Source organism: Vicia villosa, linkage group LG3 (assembly GCF_029867415.1).
Source record: "Vicia villosa cultivar HV-30 ecotype Madison, WI linkage group LG3, Vvil1.0, whole genome shotgun sequence".
NCBI classification, from domain to species: Eukaryota; Viridiplantae; Streptophyta; class Magnoliopsida; order Fabales; family Fabaceae; genus Vicia; species Vicia villosa.
Genome location: NC_081182.1, coordinates 211,408,923 through 211,428,360, shown reverse-complemented (window position 1 = coordinate 211,428,360; position 19,438 = coordinate 211,408,923). Strand labels below are relative to the sequence as shown.

At 33.7% G+C, this 19,438-nt stretch overlaps 1 long non-coding RNA gene across 1 annotated transcript; it reads left to right on the top strand.

The window, feature by feature from the left end:
• The first annotated feature begins 780 nt into the window (after positions 1 to 780).
• Positions 781 to 1,219, top strand: LOC131657281 (uncharacterized). The gene is made up of 2 exons (XR_009300591.1): positions 781 to 933; positions 1,037 to 1,219. It is a non-coding gene; the product is annotated as an uncharacterized LOC131657281 (long non-coding RNA).
• Positions 1,220 to 19,438: the final 18,219 nt, after the last annotated feature.

Sequence of the window (19,438 nt, the reverse complement as noted above, 5' to 3'; positions counted from 1 at the left end):
AGATCATATTTCGCTGATATGATCACCAAAACATTGCCAAGCTGCAAGTTTTTTCAATGTATACAGTTGCATGAAGAAATTTAGTTTGTTCTTTGATGTTATAGAGTTTATTCCAAGGTGGAAATTTATGAGAATTGGATCGAAGTCTAGTGGGTCAAAGAGTAGCTTCGGGTTCGACAGGATTTATACATGTGTCAAAGTATGTTCACATGCTGGTGTCGAAGACCTACATACTATAGTCGAAGTGTGTTCGAGTATGGAGGTGTTGAAATACTAGGGTTGTTAGTGTTTCTAATTGGGCTTGAGTATTATGTCCAATTGTTTAAGTTAGCTTGTACCCTAAGTTAGCTTGTAATGGGTATTTGTGAAAAAAGTCCATTAGTTTATTATGTTAGGTTTACTATAAATAGCATACTAGTCTCTCATCATTGCATACTGCAAATACTAATTTAGGGTGAGAGGGTTATTTTTTATTCTTATAACACTTGTAATCTTGTTTCAAAGAGAAAGTAAAGAATATCAGTTATAACCAATCCTTGTTATTCTTCCCTTACTCCCCATTATACTTTGTTCTTGGTAACATTTTTCACAACAAATTTTCTAAAAACACATGTCTACTTTTCTAATCACCAACAGATGAAAAGGTTCTTAAAAATTAAATTTAAAGATTATAAAGTATTTTTGTTACCTCTTTTCTAGATATGCTTAAGAGACATTTATTAAGTGTGCAAAAGGGGCAATAAATTATATTCCATTTTATTATGTATTTTAGTACTATAAATATGTAAATGGTTTTAGCATTGCATTAATATACACCGAATATATCTCTATTCATTTGTAAAATTAAAAGATAAAAACATATGGCTAAAATTCACAAATTTCTTTATGCTATAGTTTTGTTTTTGTCCATATTCTTTCTTTCAGTGGCCAGCTGTAAATCATTGTTTTTCCTTAAAAATTTTATTTTTTATTTTATAGTTCATACATAATCTTTTATCATATTTTATTAACATTGTTATTCTATTTTTCATTACAGTTCCATGTGAAACAGAGGAAGATTGTGAAAAGGTGTATATCGGGGAGACGTTTGATGCTCGAGTCATGTGCTTTATGAAAAACTGTTATTTCATTATTGCGTTATAAGGAAGAAACATATATCTAAAAAAAGTATGAATAATATTATCTTATGGTTGAATATTTCGTAAGTTTCCATTTAATATTTATGCCTCCAACCAAGAATTTTATTTTTATATACTTCGAAATTATGACTTTATTCTCTAAAATATCAACAATAAAATGAAAAAGATAATAAAAATTAGTATAATATAATTTTTCATATCTTATTAATTTTGGATATATAATGTTGCCTCCAAGTTCTCCATATAAACCTAATAAATGTAAGTTATATTTAGATAAATTATTTTTGTGTTGCACGGTTTGACAAAAACATATAATTCAATTATTTTAAAAATAATAAATTTAGTGATTAAATATGTTATAAAATATCAGAATATGAAATTTTTAAATTTAAAATTTTATTCAAAATAAGAGTATTTTTAAAAAAACAAGAGAAAATATATTTGTGAAATTTATAAAGTTGATGGATGTTATAAATTTGTTGTTTCATCATACACAATTTAATAACACTTTTCTAGGGTACAATCGACCGACTATCCAAAGACGACGCGGGTTGACATTTTGAGAGTTTATTAAAACTCCAAGATTGCATATATATATATATATATATATATATATATATATATATATATATATATATATCAATTGAACTTCCTTGCATATACCAATCGATTAATACATGATGTTGTCACACCCAAAATTTTAACTTGACAATTTTCTACTTGATCTTGATCACCCACATCAGTCTATCATACATGGCATTGCATAGTGACAAGTTCATGCATTAGGGTTTAGGATTCCAATGGTCCATCACCCTACTAGTTGATTGAGTGATTGCATTGATACCTATTCATTAGTTTAGAATCAAAATTGGGTCCTTTATCAGCATATATCTTATGCATAATGAATTAGGGTTTGTGTGATATCTTTGGTTCATCTCATTGTCCAAACTTGCTTGTTTTTATATGATATCTATTGGAAGTCTTTGATTCGTGGGTTGCATTTGGTCATTGTTGCATCCCAAAATTTGCCAATTTATTTATACCCAATTGTCTTTCATGGCATGTTCATATGCATACTTCACGTAGCTCATTCACTCAATACATTCATGCATACCATTGTTACTGTTCAAGAAAATTGATGAAAACGAACTTCTGCATGGGAGATATCTTGGATCAAAAGAGAAGGTTTGGAGTATAATTACCTGGCCTCATTTCCATTGAAGTTCTCCTAAGATCAGGGTTTCATTCCCTCCAAGTCAAAGCTCCGGTTAAAAGATACAGATCTCAGGTTCATCAGGATGACCAAATTAGGGTTTTGATCAAAGTCGACCCTGCTGACTTTGTGGTCAAAATTTAATCAGAAGATAACTTCTAGATGTGAAGTATGGTTTCCTTGAAAAAATATCATTCATTGCGGTTTCTTTGGTTGAAAACTGATTGAGAGTTGAATCAGAAACGGTTTAATCGGGAAATTCTTCTGGAATCGGGAAAATCAGGAAAAGTTGACTTTTTGGGCAAAGTCAAGGTCAACTGTCAGATGTTGATTTTTGGTGGGAAATTAATCAAGAAAAGTCAATGGAGAAGAATAAAATCAAGAAAATGTCAAAGTTACAAAATTTGGAAAGTTAGTTGAAATGGGAAATGGCCATAAATGGAAAGTTCTACACTTAGAGAGATATTTGGAGTTTTTGGAGTTGGTTGACCAGTCAACTTCATGGCTACTGAACACGTGTAAATAGGCTTTGTTTCAAAACAAGTTCAACATCAAAGTTGTTTATCTCATGGAGATGAACAACTTTGTAGTTGAAAATTCTTTCATTTGAAGCATGGTTAGTGAGCTACAAAAGTGAAAAGTTTGAAGATTCCAAGTTATCCAAGTCATGTTGCTGGGAATATTTTCTGGGCACGCGCAAGCATTAGCTCGAACACTTGGTGCGCCATATTGGACGTTAATCTAAGATCGTCACAAGTGTCCGTAAAGTGCAATCTTGGTATCATTCTTTCCTCCTCCATGACCTCTGCACAATGAACCAAAAATCAAGTCATTTAGGTAAATATTGGATCACTTATGAGTCTCCAAAGTGATACTCTCACACTGATCAAAATTAGGCATCTGGCCAGGCAGAATTCCAGGGCATGCATGTGCAATTTATCAAACACGTGGTAGGCAGAATTCAAGGTTGATTTTGGGGAAGTATAAGAATATTATGGACTCCATACCAACCTCAAGCTCTTCTCCTCTATGTCCTCTTTCTAAGGGTCAAAGAATCATGACATTAGGTTATATGATAAACAAATTACAAGAGCCTAAAGTCATGTTCTGAGAGTTCGTGTTTGGCAAAGCGTCGGGTCAAAGCTTGAACCATGCACACGCTGACAACTTGCAGTGATGAGCCAATCTCTTCGAGGCCGATTTTTATGCATGTATCATCAGCATTCTAGACGCCTCCCAACAACAATGTTAGTCCATCATATCATCTCTTTACAACAATGTCAATTTCAAGCCATGTGATGATTAGTGGAAAGAGTTTCATAGGTGCAAAGTCAAGGTTGAGGAATTCCAAGTAGCTGGCAGAAATTTCCATTGTCATGGTCAGTTGTGACCTCACCTCTTGCTAGCTATTTTCAAAGATGTTCCGATTGTCATTCCAGCACGAGGTTAACACGAAAAATTGTTCTATCCCATCTCCTCTTTTAATTGATGTTAAGGTTGTGTTATACGGGTATTTGGATATTAAGTTACAACGCTGTAAAGTGTAGAATCTGGGAGCTGACACGAGACCGGCACTGGGTTAAGATTTGTGTGCATACATGGCAGCCACGAGGCATTATGTTTCAAGGAGATTTTAAATGCATTACAGGCGATTTCTTGAGGGATGCTCCTCACGAAGTATGCTCTATGATGAATGCTTGTTAACATGAATACAAGAGGTGATCATTTGAGAAACTTAGTGACAAGTTATACGATCACAAAGCTCATCGTTTGAAATCATAAATTGGAAGCCGAGCCAGTTCTGTTGCTGCCCATGTTCAGGTGCAATCACTCAACTTCAATTCCATTTCTCTTATACATACCATCATCATTTCAAAACGCTTTCAACACCAGTCTTATTCTCCTCTACCTCCTCTTTATCTCAATATTGCATTCGAGGTAAACGATGAAGTAAGGAAGAAGTTGCGGGTGGGTAAGACTAGAGTTATGAATTGGACTTGATACTAAAGGCGCCAGCTTAAATTCGTTGCAGCATAGTACATACATGAGGCCTATCATCACCATATCCCAAATATCACGCAAACAAACTCTGCATGCATAAAGTGGCAAAAAGTCTTACTACAAAAGGAACAACTTGCACCTTAAGTTGTGAGAAAGAAAGTGGAAGGATCCGCTGTGAGTTAAAACTTCATCACAACACACAAAGACGCTCCATTTTTTCTTTTCATAGTTTCCACCTCACTCTCTCATTCGCATCATTTTTCTCCTCTCTCGCTTTCTCTTCTCTCTTTCTCTCCATCATAACCTCCATAACAAACTTTCAATAAACTTTTAACCACCATCCAAACTTCAACCTTCAATACTAATCATCATCTTCTTCACTCTCGTTCCTCACATCATCACCATCGCCGTAGCTTACATCCCTCTCACTCCCTCAAGTTTCAAGCTTCAAGAAGAAGGTACTCTCTGAGTTTATTTCTCAAGGAGCCTAAGCTGTTCAGTAGGCGTTCGTCTTCGCATCCAACATTCAAGGAAGAAGCACGTAGATTTTTCTATCTTTCTTTGATTCAAGATCAAACAAGTAAGTGATCCCTTTCCCTTACATTAGACGCATGTATAAGTCTGGAGCTCCCATCATCAGGGACTTGGGTTAGGACAATTAGAACCACCATGTTTGCAAGTGTTTGCTGCATTTGTATGAGATTCATGAATCCATTGTACTCAATTTCGTTTTCCCCATGATAATGATCATTCGAATGCTTGAATCACGATTTTTAATCCTATGATCGATTGTGAGTACATTGATAAGCTTAGAATTATTTTTAAAGAAGGTTGTAAAAGTTAGGATTTTGTTGTCGCGTTCGGTTAGGAGGTTAGAGGTTTCAAAACAAGAAAATAATCGCAAATCCATGATCAGCGCGAAAAACCGAGTCGGAAGGTGGTGCCTTTTTAAAATTCTGGGCGTTTCGCTCGAGCTCCGGCAGCGGAACGGTTGGGGAAGACGACCGGAACAATGTTCCGGCGTCTGGGCCCTATTCCCAATTCTTTTGGTTATTTTGTTTCATCCATATGATTGATTCATGAGGTGGCAGGGCGTGAGTGGATGAAGCTCTCTTTTGTCCTATTATACTTAATATCTTAGTGACCAATTGATGCAAGACCTTCATATTTTCATGTCACGTTTTTGGCAAATAAAAAGAACCATAGTGACATAATGTGATAGTAATGATAATGAAATAAAAATGGAATTGGTAATAATGGATTGGGCCCAGCGAAATACTCTTCACACCCCTGTACTTGGGCCCAAACGTAAGTTGTAGTAGAGGCCAGTTTATCCCAATCCTGCTAATACACCCCTGCTTGCTATGAACTTTCTTACATCTCAATTTGTTTCTCATCTAACTTTTAATTCAAAATTCAGTTTTAAGTGGAATAAAAAATGAAGAAAAATACGTTTCTGATACTTTAATCTCTTAGGATATTTTTAGTATTTTTTTGTAGATTTTTAGAATTTAGTTTACTATTTTTAATAAATCTTTTTCCTCAAAGTGTACATATGCCTTCATGTTTTGCTAGATTTTGCAAATTGATTTGATTAGATGCTTTAGGAATAGAATTCAATTGCCATCTTTTTTGTGGAATCAGTAGACTCACATATCAAAATGTGTATAAAAATGAAGTTTCAATTCCTTGTTTTGGTTAAGTTTTTGCTTAGGGTTTTAGACCCGATTAACATGTGTTTCTAATTGACGTTTGTGTTGATTTTTGCTCATAACGTGCCATGAACTTTTGCAATTGACTTGGAGTTGAAATTTTTAACTAGGGATGTGTAGAGGTCCTAAGACTTGGAGTTGAAATTTTTAAATCGTGTCTTCTTATTTTACTTGATTTTTCTTTCTCACATGTAAATAACTTGCTTTTAGCTAACGATTGCATCATAACTTGTACAAATGACCTATAATTTTGTATGAAACCCCTTGACATGATTTCATGATTGTTTAGACACCTATTAGAGGTTATTATCTACTGACTTCCATCATTTGATTACATGTTTCTAACTTCATTCACCATTTGAATTCTACTAACTAGTTTTGACCTAGTTTTGTCTAGTTTTTGTTAGAGCTTTGTGTTGCTTCAAGTTAATCGACTAACATAGATTGGTATAAGGTATTAGACCTATAAATGAATTAATATTCTACTGACCTCAACTTATTTCATGTGTTCATTTGCTTTTTGTTTTGATTAATTGATGTTTGTTCGCTAATTGTTAAGTAACGATTCATGCGATGTTTTGGTAACTTTTTGTGAATATTTTTGTGTGATGCCATGATGCTTTTGTGTTTGATTTAGGACACTAATTTCTTTATTTTGATACTGCCCTAGGGATTCCCTCCCTCTTTTTCATGCTTTGCCTCTTTTTTCACACTTTGATTGTTGTTAGTTTAAGAGGCGACGATTGTTTGTTCTTCCTCCACCTTTTGTGGATTGTTTTCTTTTGGGATTCATTATGTGTAGTCTCTCTTAGGAGTAGACTTGGTTAGGGACTTCATTAAGTCACCTACCTTGCTTGTTGATTTCGCGTATCTCTTATTATATGCTTACCATGTTCCCTTAGGGCGGTGACTTCAATCTTCATTAAGATGAGTCACATAGAACAACTCAGGTTGTAATCTATGCATGATAACATAGGTAGAGATCCCTTATCCTTGACCTTAGGGCCATTCTTATATGTTAGCATTAGGTTAGAAATGTATGTTCCCCTTTTGCATAACAAACAAAAATCCATAAAACACAATAAAACATTAATAAAGGTTGAAAGTTAATAAAAAAGAATGGAAGCTCTCGTCCCTCTTGTTTAAGGGGATCACTTGAGTGGAGATTCCTAAACTTAAAAAACACAAACCCAGAGTTGATTGAGTCTTCCTTGATTAAGGTTCACTCGAAACGCTGGACATACTTTTCTCTTGTGCTTTTAAGAGCATGTTACTTCCACACCAATCCCAGCGTGAGTCTCTCAAGGTTGAGCGGCGGAGTGTGTTGTAATTGTTCACTAAAAAACACCAACAAATCCTAAAAAACATAGAAAATCTTGAGCAGAACTACGGCGCTCTGATTCTTCTTAAGAGGATACGTAGGCATGGAGACAACTCTAGCGAGCACAATAATTATTAAAAAACTTTAGGTTTAATCATGCATTGCATTAGTGATAGATACACCCTTTAGATAGAAACGAACATAGTTGGATACCATCGAGTACGATGGGCGTGAGGGGTGCTAGCACCTTCCCCTTGCGTAACTGACTCCCGTGCCCTGTTCTCTGGTCGAAAGACCTTGTTCTTGTTTCGAGTTAGGTTTCTGATATTCCTTTCCCGCGATGGGATGAATATATTAGTGGCGACTCTGATTCCATTTTTCGCGGTAGTGACAATTGGCGACTCTGCTGGGGACTGTGATAGACTTGTGCTGGTCCATTCCTCGCGAGTCGATCCTAGCCTTTGTTTGTTTATTTGTTTATTGGGTGCGCTATATATTGCTTATGTGTTGCATTCATTTATTTTATGTTTGCATATCATATCTATTTCCTATTTGCACATATTTTTCTTGAGTTGTTTTGTAGGTGGGGGGTTTGTGTGAGGTAAAAGGCCCACTACTCAGGCCAGTGATACTTAGGATTAGTGTGGATGCCCATGTCAACTCCCGTAGCATTTGATACGATCGAGTTTAACATGGGGTACCACGACCAGGCGAGGTTCTTTCATGGAACATTGTGTCTGGCACGTTTGTGCCTCAAATACATTGTACCCCATGGGAATCGTTAACCCTGGTGACCATTAGGGACCACCTGCCCATGCCTAGACTTCATACCTGTGATATTTGGGTGGGACAGGATACTAGCCTTCATCATACCCGGATTTCTATATTGCAATCTAAAGCCGGAATGTTGAACCTGTTACATTTAGTATAACCCAAATATCTAGATATGCGAGAGAATCAGTCTCTCAACACATTGCACACATATCACATTGTCGCCCTTGGTTTTTTACCGTACCTCTCGTGTGAGAGATATACGAACTGACTCTTCTCTTTTTGCTTTAGTGTTTTGGAAAATTAGAGAGTCGCCACCGACTTTTATTTTATCCAATTAAGGAAAGGTTTATAAAAGAAACAGAAAAAAGACCTTTAAGAAATTCTGGGTAAGGGGGTAGGTTATACAAAGGGAAGGTATTAGCACCCTTTGTATCCATGGTTATCCATGGGCTCTTAGTTTGCTTAGCTCACTTATTTTGTATCATTTTTCTCTTGCCTTGAAATGCTTGTATGTGGTTTCAAATACTTTTGTAAATTGACTTTGTAATGATCCTTGTGCGGATGTATACAAAATGTTTTATCTTTCGAAAGATGTTTTGAAAGAAAGAACGTTAACTTCGTAATGATCCTTATTTGGATATATACCAAGTATTGTCTTTTTTTGAAAGTTTTATTTTGAAAAACAATAGTATATGAGACATTTGTTTGTTTGATTTGAGCAAGCAATTAGGAGGTCTACCCTAAGTTATAAGGTCTTTTCCTATTTCCTTTAGAAAATTCTCCTTTCACCGGATGTAAACGAAAGTTCGATTTTGTATTTGAAACAGTAGAATTTGATTTTGTTTTTGAAAAGAGTAAAAGAGGGATTACCCTAAGAGGTGCAAGTGTGATTGTGTTTTAATTTCAGATATGTTATCTTTTGAAGTTAGTGACCTAACGCTTTAATTTTTTATCTTTGACATACACGCAGTTTTATATGTACAGAAATTAAAATGCGGAAATGTAAAATACGGAAAGTAAATCTACGCTATTACATCGATTGTGCGAGAAAATGTAAACTACGCCATTTACATGAATTTGACAATCTATACACTTGATCTAAGAATTTAAACTGCAAGAAAATAAAAGAAATATTTTTGGATTTTTTTGATGATTGATTTTAATTAGAATTAATGCATGATTAATTTAATTAAAATGAGGAAAAAGGTAGAAATAAAATTTAAACCTAAAAATTAAGTTTAAAATATGTTCAAAATGCTTGTTAATTAATTTTAAAACAAAACTAATTTTTTTTGGAATTTTTGAAGTTGTTTTTGAAATTATTAAGTTAATTAATATATAATTATGCAAATAATTACATAAATAATTAAAACTTAAGGAGAAAAATATTCTAAATATGTACAAAATTAGTCTATAATATATAAACTAAATTTAATAAAAAGAACAAATTTTTTGTGATTTTTTGATTGGTTGAAATAATTAAAAAGCAAATATATAAATATATACTAATTAATTAAGCAAAATATTTTAATTATTAAGAAAAATAAAATATTTTTATGTCAAAAAATAATAGATTAAATTATAAACCTAAAAATATTTTTGTTATATTTTTTAGATTTTTTAAACTATTTTTAATTAATTATTGAAAGAAAATTAAATAAAAATAGAAAAAAATAGATTAATAGTAATCCTGTGTGGTAATTAAATGAGGTTTATGATATAGTGGCGCGTTTTGATGCGTTAGATGTGTAGCTGGCATGATCTGATGGTTCAGAATTTGAGGAACATGGCATGTACACAACCTGCAAAGCACTGAATCAAAGGTTATTTTAAAAAAACACGCGCGCGCCCTCCAGCCAATGGGAAGGAGCTACGCATCATCTTCTTCATCAGAACCACCCTTTTACACCTTTCATTTGCAGGTGGTGTAAAAACTCCAACCTATTACACCTGCAAAAAATAGCGAATACGAGCAAAACATGATATAAATTTGGCGCGATGCCATGGTTTAATTCGTCTGGTCCATACGAATTCAATGGGACATGTTTGAACCTGTAATTTTGCCTAATTTGGAAAGCCCTAATTTTGAGATGAAGAACCCTAGAATGGTAGTTTCGTGTACAAGCCCCCAAACCTCAATTAAACTTCCAGAAATGATCAGAGCATCAAACTAAATTAAAATATATGTCTACATCTTGTTGAACATGCATGTATGATGAGATTTTTGCAAGTATTAGTTCGAGCAAACTGTGAGCTATAGTGCTCGATTCTTGGAGTTTCAAAGCTTGAAATTGATTGGAAAAGGTTCGATGATGCTCAGAGGTGATGTTTGAGTGTTTAGTTTGGATTAAAAACAACTTAAACTAAAGATTCGAATTTCAAGTTTCTTTGAAAATTTCAATTGGATTCAAGAGTGTTACAAGCAAGTGTCTGGTTCTAAATTTGTTTCTTTTTATTGATGAAGTGTTATACTTCATTTATAGGCAGAGAAAGTGCTTAAGAACTAAGCTAGGAAGCATTGATGTCTTTGTTGAATTCTTGAGTATTATAATATATGTAGCTTTGAATTCAAGCAACCATAGCTTGATTTTTCCACTCTCTTCTGCTGTACCAGCTTCTTGTGGCAGAGTTTTGAATGCTTCTTGATGACTCATGCTTAAGATTCAAGCTACATATTATCCTTCCATTTCTCTTTTCAATTTAATCCTAAATGTAATAAAATTAAACCAAAAAAAAGAAATAAAATGCTATGGGCCTTGGCTTGGTCGTGGGAGGCCCTTCACATTATGGGGAACATGTTTGGATCATGAAAACTTGGCCCCTTTTGAAAAAAAACATTTTTGATCAATGTTGATTTCATGCATTTTCCCAAAAAATAGCCAACTTCAACAAGGCATAAATCCCTCAATTTTTATCATATGAAGGAGATCTTGTACTATTTAGAAACCTCAAGATGTCCTCTACAAGCCACTTTGGAACCTTTTTTTCATTTGGTGAAGTTATCTTCATGTTATGGCCATTGACAAAAAACCACTTTGTTTGACTTTGAAAATGACCTGTAATGTCTTGGTTCATATTTTTCAAATGATGAGTCTAATGACCATGGGACCAATTGCATTTGAAAGATAATTGAATTTCCTTCAAAATGAGCTTTGGTTTGAATTTTTTGGATGAAGGATGAGAGAGTTATGACCAGTCAAAGTTCAGTTGACTTTTTAGGAGAAAACCCTAATTTTGAAACTTAGGGTTTTGTTGATTTTTGATCTTTCCTTGATGAATTATGATCATCCAATGATCAAGTGATGAATCTTTTGACAAAATATGGATGTTGACAAAAAATTTCATTTTTGACTGTGTGTTGACTTTTTTGGTCAAACGGGTCGTCTGTTGACTGTTTGAGCTGCTGACTGTGCGTCAGAGCGAATTGAAGTTTGAAAATTTGTATGGTGGTACTTTGAGATATATTGTAACACCCCAAATTCTACCCGAAAATTATAATACGGAAAATATCAGAGTATTTAAAAATTTCAAGCAACACATTGGAGTATCACATATCAACTTAAAACTTCAACTTGTATTTCATTCAACAATGATACATAGCATTCGAATTAACAGTCAACTATCAGCTTATCTCAACTCAAACTACTTTGAAGTATAATAAGTACTTCATATTATTCAACTTTGAATCAACGATTATAATAACAACAACTAAAACATCAACAACCTAGAAATAACAATATAAGCAACCCCCCCGAGTGCTACGTATTAGAGCGACACACCAACTGGACTCCATGAAGCAACAAACTTCCACAGTTGTACTTGAGTACCTGCCCATTTCCCATGGTAGGGGAAACATCAGCAGGAAGGGTGAGATATCAAACTATATAAATAGGATCATGATAAATCATATATTAGGTCAAGGATATAAATGAATCACCGCCTCACACAACATCAACATAAACAACACAAAGAACATCATCAATGAATAGTCATGATATCAACATATAAACATACTCAACCAGTCATCATATAAGCATCGTTAACAAGTCAACATATAAGCGTCATTATCGATATTTAAGCATTTTCAACAAGTCAACATACAAGCATCTATATCGTCATATAAGCATCGCAATGCATAATCAACAACTTCAACCAACAACAACGGACAACGACTCAAATGCGACTCAACTGTGCATATGCATGTGGTACCAATCAGAGCTTCAGCCCCCGTCACCAATTGCCCAATTCAGAGGCACAAGGCATAAGCCTTCGTCACTAGTTTGCCAGTCTAGGCCGTCACAGAGTATGCATATGAGATGTGACTCGACAAACAAGACAATACAACATACTCATCACAACCACATATCGTCACGAGGCATAAGCCTATATCACAATCAATTACCATCTATACGAGGTAATTCACGTCACCATAATATTTCATCTTCACTTAGTCACAAAATCATCATCACAAATATATACAACATCACGGATTACAAATCATCACAAAACATCGTCATGTTTCGACACGTCATCGCAATTATACAACTTTGCATATAAACAAGTCATTAAATATATATCCTCATGCTTTGGCATATCACAACAAACATACAACTTTGTGTATTAACAAAATCGTCACAAATATACAATTCGCATATCATCAAGATTATTACATTATCATCACGTTTCGGCACATCGGCACAATTACTCAATTTCATATATTAACAAAGTCATTCAAATCAAAACCACAATTTTCGATCAATTCGTAAGATAATCTGAACATGCTAATTTATCAAGTAAACCGAATCAACTTTCAATCATCAACTAATTCAATTAGACATAATATTATTTATCAAGACAACATCATTGGCATAGCAATATATTATTCTCAACATAAATATTCAACCAAATCACGATTACGGTCAAATTCTCAAGATACCGTAATTTATCGATAAATCGAATAATTTATCCAAGTCTAAGTATTTTTCCAATTAAATAGACTCATTGAAATTACTTCGACTATTAATTAAATCAACCAATTAAGATTCATATTATGTAAATTTCAATTCCATTATATTATATTCCTAAAATGTGTGTCAATTCTCATCACAAAACCAACATTTATTTATAAAGAATATTTAAATCAAACACAATTTCGGTCAATTCGTAAAACATCACAATTTCAACAAAATAACACCACCATGTTAATCTACTAATTAAACTTAGCTACCACATAAATTTTTATCAAATTACAGACAACTAATTATACCGCTTAATTCGACTATTTCGATCAAACAAGACTGTTTTAAATTACCTTATTCTATAATTGCTATTGTTTCATGAACTTCATATTTTATGACAGAAACACACTTCTATAGTATATGGTTAGTGTTTATTTCAATTCAATTTCAATCACTAACAAAACCCACACCATACAATATTCAATGTTACACACTAATTTCAAAGTGAACTGAGTTTTGAAAATTAAATTATATATTTTCATTCTAACTATGTTCCAATTCTATTTATATTATTCTAAAATATTATCATCCCATAAATGTGTGCTTCTAATCCATAGTATAACTATTATGCTCCATTATATTTATTTAAAAAGTAATAGTATATGGAATCAGAAAAGAAACAAAAAAAAGCATATAACTATGAAACGAACCGCAAGGGATAACAGCACTAGAACAAAAGAAATATATGGTTTCATGGGGTTATCTGACGTCACACAACAAGGTAAAACAGTATTGAGGAGCATCAACATTATCGAAAATCGTTTGTAATTTTAAACAGAAAATAAAATTAACACTACACAATGACTAATCTATACCCTAAACCCACATATAATCCATCATATTCCCATTTAAGTAGTAAGAATTCCCCTTACCTTGGATTGAGTACAACTCTAAGAATATTAAATGAAAAATTGGAGAAAAATAACACTTTAGAGCAACACTTTAGGTCTTCTTCTTATCCTCTTCTTAACCCTAGTCCCCTTTTCTCTTTTCTTTTTCTCCTTCCTCGGTTTCTTCTCTTCTCTCTATGTCACTACTTCTCAAAATGATAAAAAAGAAAGACCACCACCACTTAGTCATTATTTCATAATGGGCCTAATAAAATACACCCTTTAATACTTAAAGATATCATTATTTAAGCCCAATATCTTTTCTACACTTAATATAAAAATAACACTTCCACTTAAATTCTATTAAAATAAAATCCGATTATTTTAATATACCGACTTATTACTCAATGCCTCATATTTCCGGTCTAATCTTAATTACTCGGAAAATTCCCAAAACGCTAAACATTAACTCATTAATATTTTCAATACTAAAAATATTAAAATCTTCGATTAAATGTCGATCCTCTATCCTGAACTAATACCGACTAAATCGCCCCAAAATGCGAAAATTTCAATAAACATCTCAATAAATAAATAATATTATTCTTAATATTATTCTTCCGACTATCCCACTATAATCCGACTTTAACTTAATAAATCCAAATACGCCTCTTAAAATAATACAGACCATCCAAGTTCGACTAAATCCAATATTTAAATCCTTTAATAATTTAATTAACCAATTAATTAAATTCGGGGCGTTACAACTCTCCGCCACTTAGAATATTTTCGTCCTCGAAAATTTGCCCTACACAACCATCCCTAACATCGTGTCCTCATCCAACTTTCTTATTCTCAAGTTGCGCTTGGCAACACTTCAACTATTACTTTTCCGATATATCTGTATCTCAACACGACTTGAATCCAAAACTCATACGTAAGTCTCCCAATTATTCTTGCAATATAACCGTTACTAGCTTGCCAACCATTTCAGCAATATCTCGAAATAACATCTTATGACGTAACAGCAATCTACACTAGCTCATATTTGGCGATACAACATTATTCCATCATCGCAACAACATACTCAACACCGATACACATATACGATTCTTATTTTCCATACTCATGTGTCATTCACTAACGAAGCACCAACAACAACATTACTGCAACTACGACAAACTTATTATAATACCAACCCGATAACATAACTCGACTGATAACCACACAACTTATCATCGACCAACAGCTTACAAGAACATCCTAATTCAATCGGCACCATTCACAATAAAACACAATACATCTGGCACAACATGCTTCAGCTGCGCAACTCTGGTCATCCATCTTAATTCACCGTCCTTTATTAGGGTTTCTATCGACTTATACGATTCACAAGCTTCAACCAAGTTTCAATCTCTTTTTAGCATCCATCAATCCACCCACCATTAAGACAGTAAGATAAATCTATAATGTCCAATACAATCCCGTCTACTATCGACAAGAGATTAAAGGTGATCAAGTCCTCAATTTGTCAATAGACAGCCGACAATCATAATGGAGTATAACCATCATTACCAACTATAACAGTGTTCCTTTAGAAATTGAACTTACGTCACCAAAATACCATACTTCAACAACTTGCAAAACTATCTGAACCTGCTAACACTGACGTCTTGCAGCTACTTACTGAAACACCTCTGACGATACATTAGAACAATTTTTTTTCACACCAATATCAACACTTCTTATCATTGAAATCATATTCAGCTCTTCATATTTCCAACTCTTACTCGCGATCCATAACGTTTCAACAACTTCAACAACTTCTAACACAGTTTCAATCACTTACCGATAATCCAAGAGCAAGGTCTACGACAATTCTTCACTTAATTGTTTTCCTTCGTCAATAGCTTACACAGGACTACTTACACAACAACATGCTCGACTTAACTTTGTTTTAGACAATTGCGGCAATAATCGTTTATATTCAACAGGCTTCACTTCTACTATATCCATAACACTCCTATAAGGTAGAGTAAAGGATCACCTCTTTGTAGGCTCAAACGGTACGTCGATCCGACACTCGAAGCTCAAGATACAATTCTCCGACGTTATCAGAAATACAAACATCAACGTCATGCTATGATAATCCTTACGATATCTCTCAAACTCTTCAAATGACACACTTGATCTTAAAATTTCTCCTTAACAAACCTTCGAATTGCTTCTTCAATTCAATCATCTCTGACGCCGACGTCTTGCACGATACCAACACACAAGTTCGTTTTCCAAGGACAAGCGTAACCTCTAACCTCACCTCTTTCCAACACCATCTTATCACGAATAAATCTAATTATAGTTGCGGCATCCATTCTTGCATTAAAATTCACCTTGTTATCCTTCCGAAGCTTCAAATTAGATATCCGACAATCACTTATGCGAGTCCAACAATAAGTCCACCGCAACTTCATCACCCTATCACTTTTCCAACACCGGTACCTTTCACAAAGGCTAATCGCACTGGCAACTTCACAGTTCATCCACAATGCTGAACACAACAACTTTCTAAATTCCATCTTCCAGGATTTATTCTTGGTACTTAACGGTCACCTCCCGAAAGATCATGAGTTTGCACCATACTTACAAATCAACAACTGCTACATTGTTCCTCATCCTTCGAAGAGTAAACATCAACAATTCTTGATCATTCTCCTTCTACAGACGCTCCAAGCTTGTTAAACAACCAAAACCTTGAATTCATGTCAACACGCTCAAAGAATATTTGCACTGTCTCCTTAAGCAGTACATTGCACCAACAACTTACGAGTGAAACATATCCAAGAAGCACAACTTCTCCCCCACTTCGCTCAAACTACTTCCTACAACAAAACAAATAAGTACCAACAGTGTTTCACACACATGTCGTATACTAAGGAATAAAACACTGACAGCATTCAACTATCACACAACTCAATTGACTCGACAACTTGGCCGAAAGGACCGACCTGCCCTGATACCACTAATGTAACACCCCAAATTCTACCCGAAAATTATAATACGGAAAATATCAGAGTATTTAAAAATTTCAAGCAACACATTGGAGTATCACATATCAACTTAAAACTTCAACTTGTATTTCATTCAACAATGATACATAGCATTCGAATTAACAGTCAACTATCAGCTTATCTCAACTCAAACTACTTTGAAGTATAATAAGTACTTCATATTATTCAACTTTGAATCAACGATTATAATAACAACAACTAAAACATCAACAACCTAGAAATAACAATATAAGCAACCCCCCGAGTGCTACGTATCAGAGCACACACCAACTGGACTCGATGAAGCAACAAACTTCCACAGTTGTACTTGAGTACCTGCCCATTTCCCATGGTAGGGGAAACATCAGCAGCAAGGGTGAGATATCAAACTATATAAATAGGATCATGATAAATCATATATTAGGTTAAGGATATAAATGAATCACCGCCTCACACAACATCAACATAAACAACAAAAAGAACATCATCAATGAATAGTCATGATATCAACATATAAACATACTCAACCAGTCAACATATAAGCATCGTTAACAAGTCAACATATAAGCGTCATTATCGATATTTAGGCATTTTCAACAAGTCAACATACAAGCATCTATATCGTCATATAAGCATCGCAATGCATAATCAACAACTTCAACCAACAACAACGGACAACGACTCAAATGCGACTCAACTGTGCATATGCATGTGGTACCAATCAGAGCTTCAGCCCCCGTCACCAATTGCCCAATTCAGAGGCACAAGGCATAAGCCTTCGTCACTAGTTTGCCAGCCCACGCTGTCACAGAGTATGCATATGAGATGTGACTCGACAAACAAGACAATACAACATACTCATCACAACCACATATCGTCACGAGGCATAAGCCTATATCACAATCAATTACCATCTATACGAGGTAATTCACGTCACCATAATATTTCATCTTCACTTAGTCACAAAATCATCATCACAAATATATACAACATCACGTATTACAAATCATCACAAAACATCGTCATGTTTCGACACATCATCGCAATTATACAACTTTGCATATAAACAAGTCATTAAATATATATCTTCATGCTTTGACATATCACAACAAACATACAACTTCGTGTATTAACAAAGTCGTCACAAATATACAATTCGCATATCATCAAGATTATTACATTATCATCACGTTTCGGCACATCGGCACAATTACTCAATTTCATATATTAACAAAGTCATTCAAATCAAAACCACAATTTTCGATAAATTCGTAAGATAATCTCAACATGCTAATTTATCAAGTAAACCAAATCAACTTTCAATCATAAACTAATTCAATTAGACATAATATTATTTATCAAGACAACATCATTGGCATAGCAATATATTATTCGCAACATAAATATTCAACCAAATCACGATTACGATCAAATTCTCAAGATACCGTAATTTACCGATAAATCGAATAATTTATCCAAGTCTAAGTATTTTTCCAATTAAATAGACTCATTGAAATTACTTCGACTATTAATTAAATCAACCAATTAAGATTCATATTATGTAAATTTCAATTCCATTATATTTTATTCCTAAAATGTGTGTCAATTCTCATCACAAAACCAACATTTATTTATAAAGAATATTTAAATCAAACACAATTTCGGTCAATTCGTAAAACATCACAATTTCAACAAAATAACACCACCAAGTTAATCTACTAATTAAACTTAGCTACCACATAAATTTTTATCAAATTACAGACAACTAATTATACCGCTTAATTCGACTATTTCGATCAAACGAGACTGTTTTAAATTACCTTATTCTATAATTGTTATTGTTTCATGAACTTCATATTTTATGACAGAAACACACTTCTATATTATATGGTTAGTGTTGATTTCAATTCATTTTCAATCACTAACAAAACCCACACCATACAATATTCAATGTTAGAGACTAATTTCAAAGTGAACTGAGTTTTGAAAATTAAATTATATATTTTCATTCTAACTATGTTCCAATTCTATTTATATTATTCTAAAATATTATCATCCCATAAATGTGTGCTTCTAATCCATAGTATAACTATTATGCTCCAATATATTTATTTAAAAAGTAATAGTATATGGAATCAGAAAAGAAACAAAAAAAAAGCATATAACTATGAAACGAACCGCAAGGGATAACAGCACAAGGTAGCAGCACTAGAACAAAAGAAATATATGGTTTCATGGGGTTATCTGACGTCACACAACAAGGTAAAACAGTATTGAGGAGCATCAACATTATCGAAAATCGTTTGTAATTTTAAACAGAAAATAAAATTAACACTACACAATGACTAATCTATACCCTATACCCACATATAATCCATCATAT